The sequence below is a fragment of the Hippopotamus amphibius genome, chromosome 13, assembly GCF_030028045.1.
Source record: "Hippopotamus amphibius kiboko isolate mHipAmp2 chromosome 13, mHipAmp2.hap2, whole genome shotgun sequence".
Lineage (NCBI taxonomy): Eukaryota > Metazoa > Chordata > Mammalia > Artiodactyla > Hippopotamidae > Hippopotamus > Hippopotamus amphibius.
The window spans coordinates 48,324,056-48,330,381 of NC_080198.1; the positions used below are offsets into that span (position 1 = coordinate 48,324,056).

The window sequence follows — 6,326 nt, forward strand, 5'->3', positions numbered from 1 at the left end:
CCTGGAATGCAAGGATTCTTCAATATACGCAAATCAATCAATGTGATACATCATATCAACAAAGTGAAGGATAAAAACCACATGATCATCTCAATAGATGCAGAAAAAGCTTTTGACAAAATTCAACATCCATTTATGATAAAAATTCTCCAGAAAATGGGCATAGAAGGAAATTACCTCAACATAATAAAAGCCATATATGACAAAGCAACAGGCGACATCATTCTAAGTGGTGAAAAACTGAAAGCATTCCCTCTAAGATCAGGAACAAGACAAGGGTGCCCACTCTCACCACTATTATTCAACATAGTTTTGGAAGTTTTAGCCACAGCACTCAGAGAAGAAAATGAAATAAAAGGAATCCAAATTGGAAAAGAAGAAGTAAAATTGTCACTCTTTGCAGATGACATGATATCATACATAGAAAACCCTAAAGATGCTACCAGAAAACTGCTAGCTCTCATCAATGAATTTAGTAAAGTAGCAGGATACAAAATGAATGTGCAGAAATCTCTTGCATTCCTATACACTACCAATGAAAGAGCAGAAAGAGAAATTAAGGAAACACTCCAATTTACTATTGCAACAAAAAGAATAAAATACCTAGGAATAAACCTGTCTAAGGAGGCAAAAGACCTGTATGCAGAAAACTATAAGACACTGATGAAAGCAATCAAAGACTATACAAACAGATGGAGAGACATACCATAATCTTAGATTGGAAGAATCAACATAGTGAAAATGACTATACTACCCAAAGCAATTTACAAATCAACACAATTTATCAAATTACCAATGCAATTTATCAAATTACCAATGGCATTTTTCACAGAACTAGAACAAGAAATCTTACAATTTGTATGGAAACGCAAAAGATCCCGAATAGCCAAAGCAATCTTGAGAAGGAAAGACGGAGCTGGTGGAATCAGGCTCCCTGATTTCACACTATACTACAAGGCTACAGTGATCAAGACAGTATGGTACTGGCACAAAAACAGAAATATAGATCAATGGAAAACAATAGAGAGCCCAGAGATAAACCCATGCACATATGGCATCTTATCTTTGATAAAGGAGGCAAGAATATACAATGGAAAAAAGACAGCCCCTTCAATAAGTGGTGCTGGGAAAATTGGATAGTTACATGTAAAAGAATGAAATTAGAACACTTCCTAACACCATACACAAAAATAAACTCAAAATGGATTAAAGACCTAAATGTAAGGCCAGACACTATAAAACTCTTCGAGGAAAACATAGGCAGAACAACACTCTATGACATAAATCAAAGCAAGATCCTCCTAGAATAATGGAAATAAAATAAAAAATAAACAAATGGGACCTAATGAAACTCAAAAGCTTTTGCACAGCAAAAGAAATCATAAACAAGATTTCCCTCAGAATGGGAGAAAATACTTGCCAATAAATCAACTGACAAAGGATCAATCTCCAAAATATACAAGCAGCTCATGCAGCTTAATACCAAAAAAAGCAAATAACCCAATCCACAAATTGGCGGAAGACCTAAATAGACATGTCTCCAAAGAAGACATGCAGATGGCTAACAAACACATGAAAAGATGCTCAACATCACTAATCATTAGAGAAACACAAGTCAAAGCCACAATGAGGTATCACCTCACACCAGTCAGAATGGCCATCATCAAAACATCTAGAAACAATAAATGCTGGAGAGGGTGCAGAGAAAAGGGAACCCTCCTGCACTGTTGGTGGAAATGTAAGATGGTACAGCCACTAAGGAAAACAGTTTGGAGCTTCCTTAAAAAACTAGAAATAGAACTATCATATGACCTAGCAATCCCACGCCTGGGCATATACCCAGAGAAAACCATAAGCCCCAAAGAAACAGGTACCACAATGTTCATTGCAGCACTATTTACAATAGCCAGCACATGGAAGCAACCTAAATGCCCATCAACAGATGAATGGATAAAGATGTGGCACATATATACAATGGAATATTACTCAGCCATAAAAAGGAATGAAATTAAGTTATTTGTAGTGAGGTGGATGGACCTAGAGTCTGTCATACAGAGCGAAGTAAGCCAGAAAGAGAAAAACAAATACCATATGCTAACTCATATATATGGAACCTAATAAAAAGGTACTAATGAGCAATGTCAGGCAAGAATAAAGATGCTGATATAGAGACTGGACTTGAGGATGCAGTGAGCGATGGTGGGGGCGGGGGTGGAGGGAAGCTGGGACGAAGTGAGAGAGTAACATAGACTACCAAATGTAAAATAGGGAAGCTGCTGCATAACACAGGGAGATCAACTCAGTGACTGGTGATGACCTAAAGAGGTGAGATAGGGAGGGTGGGAAGGAGTCACGGGAGGGAGGGGATATGGGGATATATGTGTAGATGCAGCTTTGTTGTACAGCAAAAACTGGCACAACAGTGTAAAGCAATTATATTCCAATAAAGGGCTTAAAAAATGGTACTATTTACAATGGCATCAAAAAAAACATTAAATATGTAGGAATAAATATAACAAAAGATATATACTAGTTTCATCAGTGGAAGTGATTTTTTAAGTGGACACGCTAGACACCTTTTGGCACAGCTGCCCTTCTCTCTTCTGTTTGCTTTCTGCTGAGAACAGCCCCTGACCACATCTACACCTCAAGCTTCCACCTCTCTCTCTCAATGGCTGACTGCTTGTGGGTGAACACCTGACCCACACCAGGTGCCGTGGATGCCGTTGGTGCTCTGCCCGGATCCCCTTGCCTGGGTGATGCACCATTCCCCGGCAGCTGTGAATGTTGTCTGCTAGCAGCTCACAGCTGCCCCTTCTCTTGAACCAAAAGTGCTTGAGAAACGATGCCCTCCCCCTGGAGGCAGCCCACAGTCAAAAACTGATGGATATGGGGGTACAAAAGTAGGCTCCATGCTTCGAGATGGGGTAACTGCAGTGCTGTACACTCTCCAGCTTCCAGGGTGGCATCAGGCTGAGGCTAGACTTGCAGCTCTGTCTCCTGCTCCATCCTGCTTCCTCCACTGCCTATCAGGTTTCTGCTGAGAGTTCTCCCCCAATAAATCACTTACACCAGCATCTCTCTGCTTCTAGGGAAACCGAGGTAAGTCATAGGGCCCATAAGTTCCTCTTTCCCCAAAGAGCGGAGAGCCTAAGCACACTGAGACAGTCCCATCAATGTCAACGCAACCATGAACTCCTGGAGCTCACTGTCTTCCCCTTGCTGCGCTCTGGTTGTTCAGCTTCCCTTTGGTTTCATAAAAGCCCCCGGGAGCTTTCTGACAATCTCCCTTTCTGTTCAAGTTAGTCAAAGTCCATTTCTCTTCCCTGAAACCAACGGAACCTTAACTAGTATGATGGGTAATCCAGGCGTGACCTAACATGGCTTTGGAGATAGGACCCAGTCCTTTGTGGAAGAACATCAGTTGGCATCCTGAGGGAAAATTATTTGATCACCGTTCCTATTCCCTTGGCTTCAGTAACTATAAGTGTTGCTAGGAATGCGCCCCATCCTTGACTCCTCCTGGAATTTGCCTTGCTGAGGAGCTAATTTGTTACCCAGGGCTATGTTTCCCCAAGACGAGACGTCTTGATTCCCTGGAGGCAGGAGCTACATTCCTTCCACGGGTCGTCATCCTCTTGCCTCTCTCTGTTTCCAGTCCTGTCCAGGAAGCCTCTAGCAACTCTCTGAGCCTTCTTACCCCTAATATGTACTTTTCTACACCCTCTTCTTTGCTCTGTGTGTTCATACATATGCAGGCTGTCTGCATACACGTTAGGAAAGCAAAAAGAGGAGGTGGGGAAATCGCAGGAGGGTGGTCGGATTTCAGATCACTCAACCACGGGTTATAAAGAAAGGGCGGCCCAACACAAGCCTGATTAGTTCCACTCAGAACTGTTCACTGATTCATCAGAAAATTGATCCTTCTGACCCAGCCTTTCCTCTCTCAATGGTCAAAGGCGGCTTTTGTTTGAGCCTGTGACTGTGCCTCTATTGCAATTTTATATAGCCTAGCCCAAGACAAGTTTCTACCCGAGCCAAATGTGGATAGAGCTGGATATTTTTTCTTTTTGGTGGATAATATTTGAAGATGTTAACCTACATTCTGTTTTCCAGTGGGCATCTCCTCCTCTACCCTTCCTCCACTTAAGCAAACCATCCTGTGGTCTCAGGGGAGCCATGCTGCAGGGTGAAGGGTGAAAAGTTGACACGTCCTCTGGCTTGCTCCTAACGATTGGCAGAGGTCATAAACCGATGGTCCACGGATCTTTGAGCTCTCACAGATGATTGGCCCACATGGTACTTTTTAAAAGTCTGATTTTGGCCACACAGGGCTCAGACTCCAGTTTATCACAGTCTCCATCACTCTCTATTGTCCGCCACAATTGACATTTCCTGCTTGGCTTCTTGCTGTGTACGCTTGAATCTGTGAACCCCAACCCCAAAACAATTAAGGAAGATTAGGTTTGGTACCCTAGAAGCAAACATTCTGCTCTCTGAGGAAGAAATGGGAGGATTAAGAGGAAATTTCCCTCCAGAAGAGAGAAAGCCACAGCGGAAGGCCCAGTGATGACCATGATTTCACTGCACTCAGTGTAAATAACAACCCTAAGCAAGACTGATGGGTAAGCGGCCATCGTGAGGGAAGAGAGCAACGTGGGTCTAAGTTGGAGGCGGGGGGGGGCGGCTGTGGTCTAGGGTCTCATCTGCTCAGCAACCCTTCCTCCTCCTTCTGGTTGGAGCACCTTGATTCTCCACGGCAAACTGCCCCAATCCATTGCATAGAATCTTTTTTTTTTTTTTATGCTGACTTTCTGCACAAAGTGTAAAGGGTTTTTTTTTATTATTATTATCTGTAACATAGGCAAAATTATTTAAGTTAATAAATTTTTAAGGAACTTCATATGTTCTGATTCTTTGCACTGCCAATCACCTTAGTTCCTTCAAAGTCATAATCTTCAGGATAAGATAGCCCTTTCAAAAAGTTTTGCTCAATCCACAGCTGTCATGTGAGTCAGCTCACAATTCTTTTAGCCTTCTCTGATCTCCAAAAGAATAAATACAAACACACTTCAAAATTCCCCACCTCTAATCTTTGGGACCCAATTTTCTCAAGCAATTTACTTTGGGACCATGTTTAGGGTCAGGAGATTGATCTGCCTGGTTCTGAATTTGACACCCTCTATATTAAGTTCAAATCATACTCCTAAGCCATCACACCCTAGAACAGTACGGATCATTGGGATAGGCCAATTCCTTTTTAAAATCCAGACACTGTGTTCAAGACAAAAGCCTAAAAAAGAAGCCATCTTTGTTTCATGTGAACATTAAAATTAAGAGTACTAAATCAATACAGTTAATAATTTAAAAGCTTAAGATATGAGGGAATTTATCAGCTCTATATCCTAGAAGCAATCTTAATCAATATACCCCCATAACTTGATTCTGTTTAGGTGTCATGTTCCTTCTTATATGTATCAAAACTCATACTGAACAATGAGTTGTGGGTTGCAAAAGAGGATTTATTTTTGCACCTGTCTGTAAGTCTTTGCCCACAGATTAAACAAAAACAAACAACATTGCATAGAATCTTGCAGGGAATGTCAGTTAAAGTGCCATGGCCAAGCACTATGAGTGACCAAATGACCCAAACCAGCCCACTCAGGAATTTGGACCTCGAGCCCGGGAACATAAGGGTAGAAAACCTATCCTGGTGGAGGCTCCTTAAAGGAACTGCCCATTCATTCCTGTTTCTTGGACTCCGCAGGTACCCTAATTCCTCCTCTTTCTGGGGTCTACCATGTCAGATTCTGTAAATCCTCTGAGCTTTCCCATATCATTCCAATAAGGTCTTTTAAGGTCCATTTCTGTTGCTGGTAACCTGAGAACCCTCCCTTGTACAAGAGGGTTCCTGAGGGTGTGGGATGTGAGCTGGCAAGAGCAGCTCATTCCTGGTGAGGAGCACATTCTCAGCAGAGCCTCTCAAGAGCTCTGCACAGCCTGACTCAAGGGGAAACTTCAAGGGAGGAAGTGTGAGAAATTGGGGTGGGGGAAGATATGGGGAAGGGGTTAGAGTGGAAGAATCCTTTCTTGCTTGTTTGCAGAGGATGGCCTTTCTCCCAGAGCAGAGGTTCCCATGATGTTGTTGGAGACACTGCTGAGCTGTAATCGGTGAGCAGCAGAGACCGGGGCAGGATGCATTAGAAACAGGGATGCCCCAAGGAAGCAGGTTATCTAGGAAGCCTCATCCACCAGGTGAGCTGAGGCAGCAAAGAGTTGGGAACCGTTATTGAAAAGAAGGAAGAGCAGTGGTGGAGGGGAGAATA

The 6,326-nt window shown here is 42.7% G+C and overlaps 1 non-coding gene across 1 annotated transcript; it reads right to left on the reverse strand.

The window, feature by feature from the left end:
- Window positions 1-5,457: 5,457 nt before the first annotated feature.
- LOC130835402 (small nucleolar RNA SNORA40) lies at window positions 5,458-5,584 on the reverse strand. The gene has a single exon (XR_009048891.1). It is a non-coding gene; the product is annotated as a small nucleolar RNA SNORA40 (small nucleolar RNA).
- Between the last annotated feature and the right edge of the window lie 742 nt (window positions 5,585-6,326).